Below are 21828 nucleotides of genomic sequence, written 5' to 3'. Positions count from 1 at the left end.
ACCTTATCCCCGCATAAGAGTTGGAGTTTTACAAACCCAATTTTAAAAACCGGAGGGGAGGGCACGTAGGAACAAGGTCTATGTCCCTTATCCCTTTAGAAGCTTCTAAGAAGCTTTTGATGTTGAGCAGGGCCGACGTGGAAGGGCCCAATGATTGGGAAGAGTAAAAGGATTGATGACGAGGGGGGAGGAAGGTAATGATTGATTCTGCCGTATGGCAAGATGGCAGCAGTAGAGCGCGTACGCTGTAGCATAGGAAGGAGCCCCTTATCCTCTGTTGTATCATGTTGGACAGCGCGAGGGAGACGAGGAACGGAGGAAGAGAGAGGAGAAGAGAGATATGAGACACCAGAAGTGGAACCCCAGAAGTGTGTCAACTGAGCACACATGATTGGAATATATAGAGGGGACCTGGGGTGCTATATATAGACAGACTATATATAGCTAACATATCGCATATTTTGACGGCTTCAATCATGGTAGTTGGCGGCTGTAGGCAACAACTGGCGGCATTTTTGGTGGCGGTAGTAGTCCCTCCTCTCCATGATTGTGCACAGCGCCGCAGCCACTTCTCCTCGTTCCTCCAGCACGGCCGCCCCCCACTCTCTTCTCTGCTCTGGTAGCTAGCACAGCAGCCATTTTGTCTGATCCTCTCCTCCTTATCCCCCACTAAGGGGCATTTTTATAGCCTTGGGGGGGAAAGGGAAGCCACCACGTGGATTATGGATGGCTCCCACCCCCCATGCAACCCACACCACTCTACCTAGCCCATTCCTCCCCACACTCCCTCTCCTCTAGCCATGTATTGGCTGGGGGAAGGGATAATAAAAAATTTTGACTTAAATTTCATCATTATTCCAATTTCCCCTTCAAAAAGGGTGTTCTCCCGCGGGTTTTTACGGTCTTCAACCCCGGCCTTGATTTCACAATGCGGAGGCCTCATTTTTTGCATGCGGGGTACAGATTAAGATGCCGATAATTACGATGTGGGAGATAGCCTTGCATAAGTTTTTACATGGCGTGGGGGGAGTCAAGGTCAATAATATTTTTGAGCGGAAATATTATATTCTCTCCCCCTTGGAGGAATCAAGATGTCCTCATCTCAAGAAGAACTGGGGGTATTGTTGGTTGAGAGTGCTTTCACCCATTCAAGTGGCATCCTCCTCGGGATAATCTTTTCACTGGACGAGGAATTCTCTCAAAGTTTTGGATCTCAATTTTCTTTCCCTCACGTCTAAGATTGTGCCAGGCTGTATGTCATGTCAAGATTGTGGGAGAGAAGGAAGGAGTCTCACTTGTAGCTTTCTTGCTTGCACAATTGGGGAATACACACAAGGGTGGAGGTTGAAAACAGTTTTCCTCTTCTTAGTTGTGTAAGCCAAAAGAACTCAAGTACAAGGAAATAGAAGAGCCCTATATATGGGTCTCAAACCAAACTCAACTAACTAAGGTGGCATACTAACTGAGCCATGAACTAGAGTAGATAAGGATAGCTATCATGTAGCTATTATTCATGGGCGGTGTACCAACTGCATCTGCAACTGACAAGTCGGTGACATAAATACACAACGGTCACCCTGGCGTATCATGAGTGGAGCTCGATATCTCAGCACTCCCCCTCGAGCTCAATCCCAATTCTTGCATACCAAGCAAGTCTCTGAACTTGCGTAGCTTCTCTGCGCCCAATGCCTTCGTGAATATGTTAGCTACCTGATCCTCTGTGCTGACATAAACTAGATCAATAAGACCTATAAAACCCTCTCCTGCACATAGTGATAATGCACCTCAATGTGCTTTGTTCTAGCATGATAGACTGGGTTATTTGCCAAGTGTATACTACTCGTGTTGTCACAATAAATGACAACTGGCCTATCTGTAGGCTGATGCATATCATAAAGTAGCTTATGCAACCAAGCTACCTCACATGGAGCCATTACTGCACCCCTGTACTCAGCCTTTGTGCTGGACAAGGCAACTGTAGGCTGTTTCTTGCTGCTCCAAGTGATTGCAGCACTCCCAAAGGAGAACACATATCCACTGGTAGATCGTCTATCAGAAATGCTACCAGCCCAATTAGCATCAGTGTATCCATGCAACTGTATCTGAACCCCAGTCTCATAAAATAGTCCATACTGCAATGTGGACTTCACATACCTGAGTATGCGTCTAGCGGCATCCAAATGCGGTTTCCTTGGAGCCTGCATAAACTGACTTACCAATCCAACAACATAGCTCAAATCTGGCCTGGTAATAGTCATATAAATCAAGCTTCCTACTATGCGTCTGTACATAGTAGGGTCTTCCAGAAGCTCACATGCATCTGCGCTCAGCTTCACATTCTGCTCCAAAGGAACTGAAATAGGCTTACAGCCTTTCATCCCATATTTGGACAGCATGTCCAATCCATACTGCCTCTGTAAGAGCTGTATCCCACTTGGTGATCTAATCGCCTCAATGCCCAAGAAATAACGCAGCTCTCCTAAATCCTTCATCTCAAACTTCTGCTTCAATAGCATTTTCACATGAAGGATATCCTCATCACTGTCACCTGTCATAATCAAATCATCAACATAAATGACAAGTAGCATAATACCTTTCTCTATTTTTCTCACATAAAGTGAGAAATCTGCCTTGGAAATCTGAAAGCCAATAGTGACAAGATACTGTCCTATCTTGTCAGACCATGCTCTAGGTGCTTGCTTCAAGCCATACAGGGCTTTCTTCAACCTGCAAACAAACTCAGAATGAACAGCATGCACATAACCTGGTGGCTGCTCCATATAGACCTCTTCTTACAAATCACCATGCAAGAAGGCATTCTTTACATCCATCTTATGTAAAGACCATCCCTTTGATGGAGCCATAGCAATGACTGCTCTTACGGTTGCCATCCTTGCAACCGGACTGAATGTTTCTCCATAGTCAATGCCATATGTTTGAGCATACCCCTTGACTACTAATCTTGCCTTGTATCTGTTCACAGAACCATCTGCATTGTGCTTCACCTTATAAACCCACTTACAGCCAATTGCATTCTTACTTTTAGGCAAAGGTACTAACTCCCATGTAGCATTTGCTTCAAAGGCATCCATTTCTTCATCCATGGCTTTCTCCCTTTTTTTTTCCCATGGCTTGCTCGAAAGAAGTGGGTTCTGGTTCCTATATCACTTTGACCATATATGCATAGTGAATGGCTGTAAATCCATCATATTTCAGCCTATCCACAGGATACCTAGCTCTCGTAGACCTGCGCAAAATAGGTTCACTCCCAGGTGCTCTCAAAGCATCCCTGGTCTTCCTTACTCCAGGTGTAACAATAGAAGGAATACCCAACTCATCATCAATGCTCTGTTCTGAGCCACTGGATTCACCATCCACATAAGAGTGACCTGCATTCACATCAAACATGGGCTGATCAACCTTCTCTTTTCCTTTTCGTGATACCTGCATACCACTATCTGCATTGCTTTGAGAAGATTCTCCTGATCTCAATCTGCCTGTCCATGGCGAAGAATGTGAACCACTGCTAGAGGACGCTCCAGGTCCACTAATATTTTGTGACTGCTGCTGTGAATTCTGTGCAACATTACCATTTTGTGCATCTACATCATCAATCACATTTACTGGTTTATACCAGCTACTCATCTCATAAAAAACAACATCTCTGCTCACTGTAAACTTACGAATAGAAGGGTTATAGCATCTATACCCTTTTTGCTGCAGAGAGTAACCAATAAAGATGCACTTCTTAGCTTTTGGATCCAACTTGGATCTCAACTCATCTGGCACATGTACATAGGCAATGTAACCAAAAATTTTCAAATGAGAAATATCTGGTTTCCTACCAGTATACCTCTCCTCTGGAGTCATCCCATGTATTGCTGCAGTGGGAGTCCTGTTCATTATATAGACTGCTGTAACAAGTGCTTCAGCCTAGTAAAAATCTGGCAAGCCTTTTTCGTTGAGCATGGTACGAGATACCTCTCCAATATGCCTGTTTTTCCTTTCTGCAATCCCATTTTGTTGTAGGGTATGACTGCATGAATATTGCTGCTTTATGCCATGCTCCTGCAGGAACCTTGCAAACTCATTTGAGAGGTACTCTCCCCCTCCATCTAACCTTAGGCATTCTATTTGCAGGCCTGTTTCTTTTTCAACCATAGCTTTAAGAGTTTTGAAATGCCCAAAAACTTCACTTTTCTTTTTCATAAAATACACCCAAACTTCTCTGCTATAGTCATCAATAAAAGTGACAAAATAATGACAGCCTCCAAGAGATGCAGCTTTAGTAGTCCACACATCAGAGTGGATTAATTCCAATGGCTTCTCACTCTCTTGAATATGTCTAGGAAATGGTTTCCTTGCCTGTTTCCAAACTGAGAGGCTTCACATACCTTATGCATTTCTGCAACCTTGAATTTTGGCAATCCTGCAACAATGTTTTGGGCCTGCATTGATTTAAGTCGCTGTACATTAACATGACCAATGCGTTTATGCCAGATATCAATATCTGCAACTACACCGGTCCCATGTGCAAACATTGCTGTACTCAATTCAGGCATGTCTGCATCCAACGTAAACATTCTGCCCTGCTTTCCTTTTGCTATCAAGCGACCTTTATTTTTTATATCCTCAACAAAGCATCCATGAGGATTAAATCTGACCTGCAAGCCCTGCTCAACCATTTGACCAATAGAAACCAGATTCTTGGTGATATTCGGGACATGAAATACATCGGACAGGTATTTCTTTTTCCCATCCTGCATAGACAAATGAATTTTTCCAATCTGCACAATAGGATGTGCAGTATTATCGCCAGTCTCCACAAATCCTGGTTTTTCCATTTTCCTTGCATCCTCCATCCATTTTGCATGACCTGTCATGTGGTTTGATACACCTGAGTCAACATACCACACATCGTTGCTTTCTTCTGCACTTGTCACAGAATTGTTCATGTGCTGTACCATGAACAAATGCTCATTTCTGTCATCACCCTGTCTACTAGAAGATGCATAATTCCCTTGTTGCAGTTTTCCATTCATGATGTCATTCTGCTTTTTATAGCAGTCTTTAGCCATATGACCCATTTTACCACAGTAGTAGCATTCAACATTACTGTTTGCATTTTCGCCTCTTCGCCATCCACCACGACCTCTTTGGCTCCCCCTGCCTCTAGAGTTACCACGTCCTCCTCCATAGGACTGGTTTTCTTGAGTTTGCTGCATATTTTAATTTCTATCATGGCCTCCAAATCGGCCTCCTCTACCTCTGCCTCTACCTCTTCCAGCACTTGAGTAGAAGACAGTTTCTTTTGAAGTTCCTCCTGAAGAAGATGCACCACCATTTCTCTAGTCCTCAGAAATTAGAAGAGCAATCAACTCCTCAAAATCAGGAAATCTTTCATGAACTGAAATGGATGTCCGAAATTGTGCATAATCCTTTCCTAGACCATTCAAGGTCACAGAAACTAAATCATCATCTTCCACTGGTGACCCAATGAAAGCAAGTGCATCTGCAATCTTCTTCACTTTCATGTGGTAGTCATTGATGCTCATACTTTCTCTTTGCACATTATGCAACTCTTGCTTGAGCTGCATTTTCCTGGCTTGCGTATTTGTGCTATACATTTTTCACAAAGTATCCCATGCCTCCTTTGGCATACTTGCATCCTGAATATGCACAATCATAGAGTCCGAAATACTGATAGGCAGCCAATACATAACTTTCCTGGCTCTCTCATTCCATGCTTTAAATGCCTGCATTTGCTGTTGATTGGGAACATCAGGAAGAATTGGTTCTTCTTCATTTCCTGCAACAAATTCCCAATATCCTTTTCCCATAAGGAAATTCATCATTCTAAACTTCCATGCCTGGAAGTTGTTCTTGTCAAGCTTTTCAGTTACAATCTGTGAAAGAGAATCAGATGCCATTACAGAACACTAGAAAAAATTCTTTCACTGCAAAAAACTCAGCTTCACCCTCACAAGGGCAAATCTGCAAAACTGGCGAAAGTGGTATTTGACCACACAGTCACTTCCTAGTGACGATTTTGTATAAACAGAAACCAAGGATGATTCTGAAACTCCCAATGTCTTTGTGCACAAGCATACGATGCAATTTCTACAGTAACTTTTCACCGACTTGTAGAATAGTGGTCGCACAGCATAAAATAGGGTCTTTTCCTGAGTGCGTGCAGAAAACTTCCGCCTCCAAAACAGGCCCCGAAATGGCCTCAAATAAAAAAAACAGGGTCGCCTAGGGCTAAAGCCCTATCCCGCAGCATATACTGCCCTCTTGCTTCACCGTGAAGGGCGTCTCAACCTGAGACAATGCACTCTTGCAATTTCCAGCTGTGCTACCTGCAGAGATCTGCTCCCAAAACAGAAAATGAAAGCAACACTGCTCCTCTTACCAGAATACCGCGAGCTTGGCTTGCTTTCTTGAGCTCCTTACCACGAACAAGGCTCTGATACCATATCAAGATTGTGGGAGAGAAGGAAGGAGTCTCACTTGTAGCTTTCTTGCTTGCACAATGGGGGAATACACACAAGGTTGGAGGCTGAAAACAGTTTTCCTCTTCTTAGTTGTGTAAGCCAAAATAACTCAAGTACAAGGAAATAGAAGAACCCTATATATGGGTCTCAAACCAAACTCAACTAACTAAGGTGGCATACTAACTGAGCCACGAACTAGAGTAGATAAGGATAGCTATCACGTAGCTATTATTCATGGGCGGTGTACCAACCACATCTGCAAACAACTGACAAGTCGGTGACATAAATACACAACGGTCACCCTGGCATATCACGAGTGGAGCTCGATATCTCAACATGTCAAGGACTCCTTGGCTAGGCATTACAACTTGTTGATCATCAAGTACATGGCTAGGATTAGGTACATAATTCTTCAGTAGACTGATATGAAATACATTATGAAACTTTAGGTTCTCAAGGAGTTGCAGTCTATAAGCATTGGGTCCTAGGCACTTGAGGATCTTGTAGGGTCCACAATATCTTGGACTTAGCTTCTTGCAATCTCCTAAGGATAGGGAATCTTCTTTGGGCGTACGTGAATGAAGACCATGTCTCCTTCCTCAAAGGTTCTATCTTGACGTTTCAAATCCGCATATGCCTTCTATTTGTCCTTGGCGGCTTGGATGTCCTTGAAGCTTCAACCCTCAAGGTTCGATCCGAGAAGTTTAAAGGACTTTGACAGTCATGCCCATACAATGCTTGAAAAGGGATCATCTGAATGCTTTGTTGGTAAGAATCATTGTAGGCAAACTCAACCAGTGGCAAGTATTGAATCCACCTTTTTTGGTTCACGGTAGCAGTGTGCCCTTAGCTTATCCTCAATGACTTGGTTGACTCACTCCGTTTGACCATCGATTTGGGGATGGTAAGCTGTACTAAAACAGATTTGAGTCCCAATGGCTTCAAAGATAGCTCTCCAGAAGTGTGATGTGAAGAGAGGATCAAGATCACTAGTGCTTCTTCTGGGAAACCTATGTAGCTTGAATATCTCCTTGATGAATAACCTGGCAATGTCCGAGGCTTTCTAGTTTGTCTTAATAGGAATAAGGTGTGCAACCTTAGTGAGCATATCAACCACAACCATAATGGAGTTGTATCCTCCCTGAACTTGGGGTAGGCCAACAACAAAGTCCATACTGATGAATTCCCATTTCATTTGGGAAATGTCAAGTGGTTGCAACTTTCCTAGAATTTTGACATGTTCAGCCTTAATACGTTGACAAGACAAACACTTAGTGACATATTTGAGAACGTCACCTTTAAGCCTCTCCCAATAGTGGCTTTTTCTAACTGCATTGAGGGTCTTGGCATAGCCAGGATGTCCTGAGAAAGGGGAATCATGAGCTTCCCAAAGTATCTTTTTCTTGAGTGACTGGCTTACTAGTATACATAATCTCGCTCTATAGTAGACAAGTCCACTATTGATAGAGAATTCTTGATACATAGCCTGTAGCTTTGGGTCTTGATCCTTGATGGGGATCTCCCTTAGCATCTTTTGATAGGTTAGTTCATGGCAAGCTTCTTCTCTAGCTAGCTCAAGTATCGGGTTGTTTGGCATGGATACCTTTGTGGCTAGAGATCTAGCTGTTGATGGATTTTGTAAGATTAGAGAATTTAGGAATGCCTTATGGCTAAGTGCATCGGCAACTACATTCTTCTTTCCAGGCCGTTGTTACCCAGCAGGTAGTGTCTCCAAAGCTTGAGAGCATGGATGACAACTAAGAACTCTAGGCCATGGGTAGCATAATTCCTCTCATGGCTCTTCAGTTTCCTTGAAGAGTATGCTATAGGATGACCTTCTTGCATAAGCACACATCCTAGGGTAAGTGTGCTAGCATCAGTTACTACTTCGAACTCTTTACTAAGGTCTGCAAGTTTCAGGATAGTGTTGATACCAAACTTTGCTTTAATATATCAAAGCTAGATTGTTTACCAGTTGACCATGCAATCCATGTTTGCTTCTTCAGTAGATCGGTCAGAGGTGCTGCAATCAAAGCATACTTTTTGATAAAGACCCTATACCATCCTATTAATCCAAGAAAACTGTGTGTTTCGTTGAGAGTTGTTGGTATTGGCCATTCTAGAACATCTTTGACTTTGGCTAGATCCACTAAGATTCCTTCCACTGATACGATGAATTCCAAATATTCAATCTGACATTTGAAGAATGCACACTTCTTCATCTTAGCATAAAGCTTGTGTGACCTCATTGTCTCAAGGACAATGCAAAGCTGGGGTTCATGATCTTCTTCCTATTTGGAATAGACTAAGGTATCATCGAAGAAGACGAGTACAAAGTCGTCAAGATATGGCCTAAAGATATCCTGCATTAATCTATTGAAGGTGGCAGGTGCATTCCTCAGCCCGAATGACATGACTAGGAACTCAAAGTGTCCATATCTTTTGTTGAATGCCATCTTTGGGATATCTTCTTCCTTGATCCTTATTTGATAGTAACCAGACCTGAGATCAATCTTGAAGAAGATCTTCGCACCTTGAAGATGGTCAAGAAGTTCATCTATTCTTGGAATAGGATACTTGTTCTTAATGGTTGATTGATTCAATCCTCTGTAATCAATACACAGACTGAAACATTCCATCCTTCTTCTTCTGGAACAGCACTGGAGCGCCCCATGGCAAACTGCTGGGACGAATGTAGCCCTAATCTAATAGTTGCTTGAGTTGCTCCTTCAGCTCAATCACTTTCAGGATGGACATTCTATAAGGCCTCTTTGCAATTGGCGCAGCTCTCGGCACTAGCTTGATCTCATGATCAACTTCCCTTTGAGGTGGAAGTTTTGTCAGCTCTTTAGGAAATATGTATGCGTACTCCTTTAGCCATGAAGATTCTTCACTAGACTCTTGATTCTGATCTAGCTTGTTAAGCTTAATCAAGTAGACAGGTAGCCCCTTTCTAACTCCCTTTATAATCCTAGATGCTTTGGCCAATTGAATTTTTGGCTTTCCAGCCTCTCCTTGAGTTGTAACCAATTTCCCTTCAAAGTTTCGAAAGGAAACTTGGCCCTTTCCACAATGAATGTTGGCATCATTAGGTTTAAGACAATCCATCCCGAGCAAACACTCATGGATACCTAGGTTCATGACCCTGAATTTGACCGAAGGTGACTTTCCTCCTAGAAAAAATTCCACCTTAGAAGTTTGCTTGGTACAAGTGACCTTACGACCATTTGATAACTCCACAAGCAAGATAGGTGCTTCTATTGTGGCTATTCCTAATCTTCTTGCATAAGGTGGTGAGATAAAGGAATGCGTACTGCCACAATCAATAAAGGTTTTGAAGCCTTTACCTTGATAATCGGATGGTGTCTGAATCACCAAAAAGTGGTGATTCGGGCCTTTCTTGTGAAGGGCGGCATGGATTGTTGCCCTCTCAAAGTCTGCTTCCATGGTTGGGTCTTCTTCATTGCACATTTCCCTGTTGGAAACATAGGCGGTTCCTCCTCTACCTCAGGTGGCAGTTCCTTGGCCACGGGCGATTCCTTGGAATGGTCCTTGACATTGTCCTCCGCCAAGGTTGGGACATTGCCTTTTGAAATGACTAGGCTTATTGCAATGGAAGCAATGGAGATTGCGGCCCCATTACCTTGGGTAGGAACAAAGTTATTGACATTGTTGGTCCTTGCTTTCTTCCTTTGTCCCCGATTTTGACCTTGAACTCTCTTCGCCTGGGACGTATATACTCCTTTGTTGTTCTGATCATTATAAGGCCAAGTCTTGTTACTTCTTGGCCTAGCCTGCACCTCCTGAACTATGAGCGCAGCTCAAATGAGTGTGTCCTAAAGGTCGGGTGCATTGATTTGAGGTGGGTTTAATCCGGCACAAAACTTCGACACCTGTTGTGTCATATCCATTTGTGGTGCATACTTAAAAAGAGTGACGAACCTAGAGTAGCATGCGTCAAGGGTCAGACCAAGCTGTTTCAACTCATAGAACTCATTCATCTTTTGTGTGCGATACACAGGTGATAAGTATCTTCCTTGCACAGCTTTTTTCATCTTTTCCTAGATAACAGACCCTTCTGAGATTCCTTGGTCTGTGCACCATTGCTTCCACCAAAGACTGGCTTTGCCGGTGAGCTTCAGATTGGGGAGCATTGCCTGGTTGGCGAGTGCAGTACTCGCGGCTTCAAAGTAATCTTCCATGGACTCGATCCAAATCTCAGCATCAGCTTGGACAGTCCTTCCTTTCCTATCGAATTCTGGTGGCTTGATCTGCTTAAGAAGAAACTTCTTCTCCTAAACATGGCCGTACTTGGTGTAGGGGTTGGACTAGGAGTCTCTACCTGGGGTTGTGCCTGGGCATTGAGATTCTTAATGTTAACAACTCGCTAAATGTTTCTTAAATTACATTTCATACCTAATTCAGCTTTCAGCCAAGAGACCTAACCAGTTAAATTTTTATCAATACTCATAGTCAAGACAATCCTTGATAAAAATAAGTCTGATTTCATTCATATGGGCATAGCCCTTTCAGAGTACAATATTTCTTGGGACGGTAGAGCAAGCTGATACATTAATTCGGGGAGGATAAGGTCGTGTTACATTCAGCTACGGAAACTAGGTAATAGTATGGATTTGAATCATGGATCTTCAGGAATCGATAAGTCATTGGGAGGTTAGGGTTATCCTTTGCTTTGGTACCCATTCCTCTCGTAGCATCCCAACACCTTGATCCTGTCAGCGGGGATTATGCAGGTCACTTTCTCATACATGTACGTATTCAGCTTGACCTTCCGACGTCCGACATGTAAGGTTGCGTTTACGTGAGCCTCAACAAAAATAAATAGCTTCACGATCTTTAGGTCCTCCAACCACTTGATTCTCTTTAGGTTGGTTCGAAGGTACGCAACCGGCGAGCAGCTATGTAATAGATTCTTGAATCACCCATCCATCTCCGTTCTCCATGTAAAGAGGGAATGGATTTTAAATGCAGTCTAAGATGTTCATCATATCGATCCTTCGTCGATAATATGAAGCCCGCATCACGGTCATAAACATGACCTGGAACACCATGAATCTATTCCATGATTCATCACTTTGCAAAACAACATCGATAAGTAAGGAAATGTTTCTAACAACAACATTTGATTTACTTCATCTTATTAAGTTTTCTTATAAAGACAGATCCTTCCTTGGTTCGCTCTGATACCAATTGTAACGTATTCGCCTGTTTGCTTCAGGACACGTCTTAACAGCCCATCAGAAAGAGGGTCTAGAAGGCTCCGCCCGATAATACTCCCATGGAATGTTATGGGGTTTGCGATCTAGGTCTTTCCAATTCTCCCATGTAGCAGAAGTATTCCGGCTGTTCCCACTTAGGACCGACCTGAATCAGGGTTTCCTCTTGTGGTCAAATTCCGGGAGAGTAACTAGCATCGAACCCTAGGCGAACTACTTACGTAGAAACGTTAGGGTCGAAGCGAATTCATGCTACACTTGGTTCAAGGAGAATGGGAAATGAGAGGAATGCAAAGCTTAGCCTCCCTGTCCTTAAGGCATAGTCCCATTCTGTTCCCCTAAAATAACATAAATCGCATTCTAATAACCTAGATTCTAGGTCAATGTTCCCTGCTATTCGTTTCCTTCGAGCAAAGTTCCCTACTATCCATTTCATTTGAGAAAAGTTCCCGGCCAACTAGGACCACCCATCCATAGGATGGACCCATGGCCACATCCACCACACTTTCCTCAGGGTTGCTTTAGTTTTCTAATTACCTACCACATTTAGTTGGAGACGCATAAAACATCTTCCTTAATTAGCCAGTTAGACAATAGTTCCTTCATGTAATCTTAGCACTTGACATAGAAAAACAATGCCAAACAAGTTCATTTTCAACAGGTTATCTTACTTATGTTTGGAATACATCCATAAAATCTAGCCCGTAAGCTAATCCATAATCCGCCTGAAGGCAATCCATAATCTGCCCGAAGGCTATCCAACAATCCACAAGGATTACTAATCCAAGATTCTGCCTATAGACTAGTATGCGGGCCTCGAGATTCCATCTTGAGTCACATCCGCCTCTTGTGCAGGGCCCAAAAGGCAAGGGATTTACGGCCAGAGCCCCCCTGGCACCCAAGCGTTCTCCTACTCCAAGTAGCACCCAACGGAGAGACCTCTCACGGCAGGTTTGGTCCACGTTCCTGGCACGGCTAACAACCCCCTAGGTTAGGGTCAGGCAGATAGTAGGGGGTAATTGATGCTAGCTCTCCCTTCAGGAATTCAACCTAAAGCATTAATTAACTTTTCATCTTTTAGTTCCTTGAGCAAATAATGCAAATAGTGCTCCTAAACTGTTACAAGCACAATCAATCCAATGGTCATTTATTTGGCCAACTACTAAGGAGTAAATCCTTATCTTTGAATGCATCCAGCATTCGATCCAGGATCAATTGCGACTTGGCAAGATCCCCAAAGGTTTTGTGTGTTTAACCTTTTGTCCTTTGGGTTAGGGTCATACCCTGTCAACGCAACTTAACCAACACCTTAGGTTTCATAAATTAACAGTAAATCCTGGCGACCATATCATTCTAACTTGATTGATCCTTTGCTTCCAAGCAAATACATAACTTTCCTTAATTTGGCAAATCAGCCCAAGAAAGGTGATTTAGTAGGATGATTACTCCTCTTGCAAGTTAGACTTGCGCTAGAACTTGCCAACCTTAATGCAAGGAATCACAAATCTATATTTTGATTAAACCATAAGGCCATGCAGCATTGCAACCTGTTGCACAAGTGTCGCTCTTAACTCATGGGATCATTTCACCCATTGAACACCATTTCCTAGTCAAGGAATTTATGATTAGACAAGACGCAGGGTTTGGGGTGTCTTCTTACCATCCCAACCCTAATTGTACTAGGTCGACAACGTTCGGTCCTTGGGTTTCCAAAGTCAATCCGAGTTTTGGCATTGGGTCGAATGATCCTTAGGGTAGAAGCCCTAGATCGTTGTTTGCATGAGCGTCCAATTGACCCAAACATTCCGTGAATGTGGGTAGGACCTTTGGGTTTGAGGGTTTCGACTTGGCGTCCAAGTATGATACTTGGCTGCATTTCTAACGTGCCAAGCCCTAGCTAGTACTTGAGGTGTTTATCGTATCAACTAGTTATGTCTATATGAATCCCTAACGGTTATAATACCACAAGTGATTTGGGTAACATTGATCTACTTGACTTGCGACAAGGACGAGCCTTTCCTGGAGGTGCTAAGCTTGTTCTAAAAGTGTGAATAATTTCAAGACATCACAATACATGTAAACCTGTGATTCATTACTTCCACGTACCACAAGGTTTGCAATAACCCTATCTTTTCTTGCTAAAGTCAAAATGCATGATAATTTGAAGAAATACTTTCATAGGACTTACTAGGACTTACATCAAAGAATCATGCCTACAATCTTTTGTCTAGGCAATTGAATTTCATGCTTTGATAAGCCATGCAATTCTTTCGAAATGCAACTTGATGAAATGAAATTTACGAATATGTAACATGTGACCCTTTTCTAAATATAACATAATAAATGAAGTTCATGTGACATGCAACCTTTAATCCGTTTGACAAAAATCTTTGCAAGCAATGTGCAATGTCCATTGTTTCATTTTCATGCCGTGCAACAGAAGTTAACAATTTCCTCATGCGAGTCATAACAAAGGAAGTTATTGACTAAATGAAAGATACTCTTTTCCTTCACGGCCAATGCACTTAACAAATTCCTCTTTAACCCTAGGCAATATGTGTTTTAGACTTCCATTTTGAAAATGCATGACAAAGCAATTTGCGACTAAGTTCATAGGGCAAGTATGTGATTTACATTTATAACTTTGGAGATGCACACGATCCAATTGCATGATATGGACCAATCCTTATCTATCGTTCAAAGAGCTAATTTATCAAATGTAATTTTATTGCTACCACATGAATTAATGATAAGCGTAAAATGCATTCTCCCTATGGAATTAAGTGTGTTTAAATCATTTCTTTATGTGGAAATAAATTCATGGAACCAAGGCTTGTGGGTCCGCGGTGATGTCCACATGTAAGTTCGGGGAAGAACCTCCCGCAGGCGCACCTTGCATCTTCTTGGGAGCCATCGTAGACGTGATTACGGACTCAGCAAATTCCCTCTAGCCTTTACTCTTGCTCTTCGAGACTGCCTGGAGGTCGATACCTTCTCCCCATGTAAGACTTGGAGTTTTACGAACCCAATTTTAAAAACCGGGGGGGAAGGGCACGTAGGAACAAGGCCTATGTCCCTTATCCCTTTAGAAGCTTCTAAGAAGCTTCTGATGTTGAGCAAGGCCGACGTGGAAGGCCCCAATGATTGGGAAGAGTGAAAGGATTGATGACGGGAGGGAAGGTAATGATTGATTTTGTTGTATGGCAGGATGGCGGTAGTAGAGCCGTATGCTGCAGCACAGGAAGAAGCCTCTTGTCCTTTGTTGTATCGCAAATTTTGACGGCTGCAGTCACAACAGTTGGCAGCAGCTGGCGGCATTTCCTATGGCGACAGCAATCCCTCCTCTTCACGATCGTGCACAACGTCACAACCACTTCTCCTCATTCATCTAGCACGGCCGTCCCCCACTCTCTTCTCTGCTCTAGTCGTTAGCACAGCAGCTATTCGTCCGATCCTCTCCTCCTTATCCCCCACTAAGGGGTGTTTTTATAGCCTTGGGGGGGAAAGAGAAGCCACCATGTGGATTATGCATGGCTCCCCCCCCCCCCCCCCCTGCAACCCACACCACTCTACCTAGCCCATTCATCCCCACACTCCCTCTCCTCCAGCCATGTATCGGCTGGGGGAAGGGATAATAAAGAAATTTGACTTAAATTTCATTATTATCCCAATTGCCCCTTCAGAAAGGATGTTCTCCCACAGGTTTTTACGGTCTTCAACCCCGGCCTTGATTTCACAATGCCGAGGCCTCATTTTTGCACGTGCGGGGTATGGATTAAGCTACCGATAATTACAATGTGAGAGATAACCTTGCACAAGTTTTACGCGGCATGCGGGGAGTCAAGGTCAATAATATTTTTGAGCGGAAATATTACGCTAGAGGATCAGGTTCTATATGATTGTCTTTGGGCACATGAATATAAGCAATACATCCAAAGGTTCCAAAATATGAAACAAAAGGAGTCTCACCTATCCAAGCAATAATCTGTATTCTACTAGAAAGATATGGTAAGAAGATGATTTTGCATAAATATTTCTTTTAAGATTGCTTCAGTCCAAAAATATCATTATAAGCCAAAATAAGTGAACATTCGTCACATGGCATTGAGGATAGTCATGCTTTTATGTTCAACAATACCATTCTATTGAGGATAGTAGGGAATAGTATATTAACAATTAATACCCTAATATTACAATAATCATCAAATAATTTGAAATGTATTCTCCACCATTATCACTGTGAAGGCTCTTAATGCAATGACTAGTATGAAATTGTGTAACTTTTTGATAGTGGTTAAAATATAATAAAGCATCTAGTTTGTGTCCCAAGAGAAAAATAGTGGTGTATCTTGAGAAGTCATCAATAAAAGTCATGAAATACTGATATTGATATTGCGATAGAGAAAAATGATTTCCATGGAGACAAAGGTGAAATATTAGTTTGAATAAGATGAAGAAAATCTCTTGAATAAATTCTGGTGGAAATGGAAAAGGGTTTTCAAAAATGCTTTTATAGTGCAGAATATTTACAAATACCCATGTGAGGACAAGCTTTCAAATCCATACCTTGGACAAGGTCACGCCAATAAAGGTCAACAAGCTTATAAAAATCAAAGTGAACAAAGCAATGATGCCATATTTGGTTGTTAAAATGGCCAAGAGCTATAACAATATTTCCAATATCTTCATTTAAAGATAACTCAAAAAGATTACCTTTTTGAGGAGCCACAGCTATGGTTGGTTGTCTTTCTCAATGTGACACTTGGTATAGTCAAAACTAACAAATAGACCAAGATCCACAAGTCTTTCAGCTAAAAGAAGATTCCTTTGTAGATCTAGGATATGTAAAAATCCATGTAGAATTATTGTTGAAGAAAGAGTTCCAAGATATAAATCACAAATACCTTTGACTTAACATGCTATGTCATCAGCAAGATAAACCATTTTCTTGACAGAATAGAATGATAATTATGTAACCATTCTGACTAATACGTCATGTTTCTCGTAGTATCAAAATCAATAATATCCATCATGAATATGAAGTATTTTCTTCAGAGAGATAGAAAAACTCACACAATTTTCTGCTGTAGCAGTGTTGTTATGTGTAGCAGCATATGCTCTATTATGATCTGAGTCAAAATGCCTCTTGAACTATAGATGGGTTGGATGATCACTCTTTTTGCAGTAGTCACATAGGAGAATAATCTCTAGATAAAACATAGTTGTTTATTTATAATACCATTTTTTTCATCACATTTTTTTGTGTAGTAGTCATTTGTAGTGTGACCATTTCTATTGCAATAAGAACAATGCCTATTAGAAAACTTGAGACGAGAGAAGCTATCACCACCATGATTCCTACGTGTAGAGCATCGAAAGGGATGCATTCAAGAAAGTAAAGCTTGGTCAATTTCTTTCGATTGTGTGTCCTCTTGTGAGATGATAGTTGTTTCTTGATTTGTGTCTCATCGTTCATGTTGTTGTGAATATTCAATCAAAGATATACAATCTTGATAAAAATTGATCACATCTTCGTAAGATAAGATGGTAACAATATTGCCATAAGTAATATCCTTTAGAGTGTTAAGAAGCTCTATTACCAATTGCTTTCATGGAATGGCATTAATAACAACAGAGCGAGGTGATTAATAATGTTCTTGAATGACTTGATATGTGTTGTCATAGAAGTTTTGATATTGTATTGTAACTCAATGAGGTGACTACATAGATAAAGTGTTTTTGTAATATATTTCTTCTCAAAATTTTCTATCAAATACTCCCATATAGCTTGTGAGGTTAAAAGATGACATATATCTTGTGTAACTTTGATTCTAGTTTGTAATATATGTATAAATCTAGCCTATCCTAGCCCTAGTCTATGTTTAGATTATGCCTATTCTAGGTATAAGCATAGCTTTCGCATACGACACTACCTCTTCATAAGCCTTACCTAAACTTAGTTCCACTTGATCATGAGCATAGCCTATAGTTAGTGTCACTTGATCATAGCCTAAGCCTTTTCCTATGCTTAGCACCCTAACTTAGCTTGTCATACGCATAGCCTGCACTTCCACTTTTCTTGCATTTATCATAATCATATAAGCCTCTACTACAATGCAATTCATATTTTATATATCTAATATCAATCTCTTCAAATATACTTAATTATACATTTCATGATTGCAAAAAATAGCTTTTATTTTAAATTTTAATGTGTAACTATAAACTTCAACTTCTCATATTGATTATTATAAAATTCTTTATACTTTTTATTTTAACTCAAAATATTAAAAATAACATTTTATTATAATTTTCATATAATTTTATTTTAAAAAAATCTATTTCAATAAAGTTTTAAACTATTTATTGGTGTACATAATTTGTATTACAATTAAATTTTTAACAATTTATTGGTGTACATAATAATTCAAGGTACATTCTTTATTAACAAAAAAGTAAGTTACCATACCTAGTAGAGACTCAATGAGGATGCAAGCATAAAATGCCCATTGCTTTGGTCTCCACATATATGAAGACTCCCTTCATTAGTATGTGTCTAACCAATAATTTGAAGTTTAGGTTGAAACCTCACATTCCTCTCTTTGTCTCTTTCTCAGTCTCTATATTTGTCTTTGTCTCTATCTCTCTCTCTCTCTCTCTCTCTCTCTCTCTCTGATCTATCACAATAAAGCTCAAAATCTAGCTTTTTGCAAGCATATGAAAGAATGTGTATAAAAGATAAACAAGATTCAAGAGTTTAAAGAGCAATGATTTTTTTCAAATACGTCTCGAAAAGTTGATCATGAGATGTATGTCTATGGATATACCCATACTTTTCCTCTATAGAAATAGCCATTTTCCGTTATCAAAACTCAAATTTGGTGGCAAAAGTTTCAATACTAGGAAATCATAATTGGGGGGGGGACTAAAACTTAAACCTACTTTTTGCCTAATTTTTCTGAGGACTATTAACATTTGTATGTGGTTGTGCACATTACTAATGCCTTCTTTGTATGCAAAAAAATATGAATTGTATCTTAATAGAGTGTCAAAAGATGAGAATGATGAGTGGGATAGATAAATGTGTGAGTCCAAAAGTCAAAGTGGACTAAACATCATGTACTTGATGTATCCATATGCCTATTTAAGAGGTAGCTATCATGTAAAAGAGTGTGTGATTTTCTTTGATTTCTGAAACTCATGGCATATCCTTTCTATTATCTTACTTGAAGCTTTGTGCTTTTAGTTGGTATTAGAGCCAACATCCTTGTGGATGTGAGATTTCTATCATTCAAGCAAAGCTTTGAGTATTGAACACAAGAGGAGAAGCCATCGCCACTTAAGAGAGAAAAAGGTATATAGGTTTCATTCATCCATTAGTCTTATCTGGTTCTTGGTTGGTGATTTTTATTGTTTTGAAGACAAGGGGGCTACTTCCATCAAGCAAGCGGTCTAGTTTAAATACAAGCTAAGGCCTTGCTTGTGGCCAAAGCTGAGGGGCTTCTTGTGTGATAAGTAGGGGTAGCTTCTTTCAATGTGCTAAAACATAGATTCTAATAGAGACAATGATAGAGAAGAGAAAGAACAAGTCAATCACTACTTATTTGATGGCTTGGGCTCCTTTCCATAATCTCCATTTCGTGATATCCAAGGATGTTTTGGAGAAGATCAACATTGTGTTGACACATAGGAGGCCTATTGGAGTCCACACCATTTAGAAGCACTTGCTCTACTTGCATTCAACTTATTCTTCCGTATCCTTTTTAAACTTTAATCATTGATATTAAAGTAATACCCTTCTTCAACTCCTCTTTCACACTATTTCTTCCCCCAACCAAATTTCTTACAAGCCCTTATTTATATTGAGTGCATAGAACTAGTTTTACTTAGCCTCTATTCAGACCACTTGGTATCCTCAATCCCTCTAAATATTGCTATTTTATTCACACTACTTTTGTTTCAAACTTGCTTCTTCAAATCCAAAAATACAAGGCTATCATACATGTGACTTCTATTGCCCAAAATTTAAAATTTAATTTATGCCATTGTAAGGAGTTAGATACTATTGTGAGAAATAAGCCAATAAGATCTCTCCGCAAAAATGATGGCTTGAACTTTCAACATTTCATTTGGAATTCAGATATTCAAGGGTTAGGGGAAGTATCACTCTTGGGTAACTTAGATGTAGTTTGTACTAATGCATAAAAAGTTATGGACAGTAATTTGGGATAATCCACCATCACCAATAATTGAAGAATAGATAGAGAAGGACAAACAAGCACTTGCTTTGATTGGTTTACATCTTTGTGGAGGCCTTTTCTATCACATAAAAGGAATAATAAAGGAAGCATGGGAGGAGTTGAGTAAAAATTTTGGTATAAAAGAAAAAAAAAAGAAGGAGATGTATACTTAAAAATTAATCGCTACCATATGTATCATGAATACAAGGATTCACTTATTAAACATTTATCAAAATTAAGAATTTTAGTTAATCAACTTGAAGGTATCTGAGTTAAAATCCTTGAAGACGATGCAATAACAATATTACTTGTAAGCTTACCTAAGGAATATTCATATTTGCAAGATTCCCTTCTTACACATGAATAACTTAATCTTGAAGGATACAAAGCACCAATTCTTTTAAAAGAGAAGGAACTTAAAGGGCAAGTTGACCTATCTACAAGCAAGGACACCATATTCTTTACAAACAAGGATCCCAAGAAATGCTACCATTATGGAAGGAAAGGTAACCAACAAATAGGTTTAATCAATTATTTGTTGACATGTATATTTTAAGAGGCCATGGTAATTCTAAAGGTATGGGGGAGCTCTAGACGAAGAGTTAATGGAAAAACATAGGTTCAAGTAATTTTGGTATTTTCTATTGTTATTGTCGAAGAAAATATCATGTTTCATTCCATTATTATGATAAAAGGGATGACCTTTGCAATGGCAAATTGTAACATGGAAATTTCTCATACTCTTCAAGATAGCATGATGACGAAAATGAGTGTTTCTTTATCATGTAATATATAATAAATATTGTTACAAGAAATGGAGCATGTGATGACATATAGTATGTTGATTTTGATGCATCTAATCATTTTAAGAGCCATGTTGAATGGTTTGGAGAAATGTAGGATTTATAGAGTCCAAGTTATGTAGAGATGGGTAATGATTCATGCCATGCAACCTTATATATATTGAAAAAACTTCTTTGTTCTTGCATTATGGTCAGACAAAGTATTTGTCAAATATATTATATGTGCAAGAATTTGGTATATGTCCTCAAATGTTAGAGTAAGGGCCACATGTTAGATTTAAAGTAAAAGACTATTTTGTGGAAGATTTTAATGCTAACTGCAACTTGATTGCAAGAGAAAGTAGAATTGGCCATATATTTACTTCAGATGTTGGAATTCTTGCTATAAATTCTACTATGTATGATAAAGGAAAATGTGTGGTTGGATATAGATATTGAAATATATCACAAATATATTGGACATGCGAATCTATAGAGCTTGAGATTAATGCATTCCAAAGAGTTAGTTATAGGCCTTTCTACATTTAAAGTTGTAGAATTACGTAAAATTTGTGAAGCATCTCTGTTTGCAAGTAGGTAAGGCAACCATTTTTTCATAATAGATATATAAGAAAGAATATACTTGATGTTGTGCAAATAGATATTTGGGGGCCTATGCAGAATGTATCTCTTGGTAGTATTAAGTAGTTTCTTGTGTTTATTAACGGTTTCTCTAAGAAGTTTTGGGTATATCTCATGAAAAACAAGAGTGAAGTATTTTAGCACATTAAAACTTTCAGGTTGAATTTGAAATAGAAACATGGTTGAAAGTTAAGTGCTTGAGGTCAGATGAAGGGGGGGAATACTCCTTTAATGACTTAGTCAATTTTTGAAGTCTGATGGAGTAAAGTGCAATAGTTTACACGTAGGTATACCCTATGATTATTATAACACTATAACTAGTGAGTTTCAAGTGAGAAATGGAATTACTTTTGATGGGATAAGAAATTGGTATGCATCTAGTAGAGATGTGTTAGATGATGTTCATAGTCATGTGCAAAAGAAAGTAGGAATC

Source organism: Lygodium microphyllum, unplaced genomic scaffold (genome assembly GCF_053477565.2).
Source record: "Lygodium microphyllum isolate KBCC unplaced genomic scaffold, Lygodium_microphyllum_v1.1.10 scaffold_31, whole genome shotgun sequence".
Taxonomy (NCBI): domain Eukaryota; kingdom Viridiplantae; phylum Streptophyta; class Polypodiopsida; order Schizaeales; family Lygodiaceae; genus Lygodium; species Lygodium microphyllum.
The sequence above is the reverse complement of the archived record's forward strand: the minus strand, read 5'-3'. Positions refer to the sequence as shown.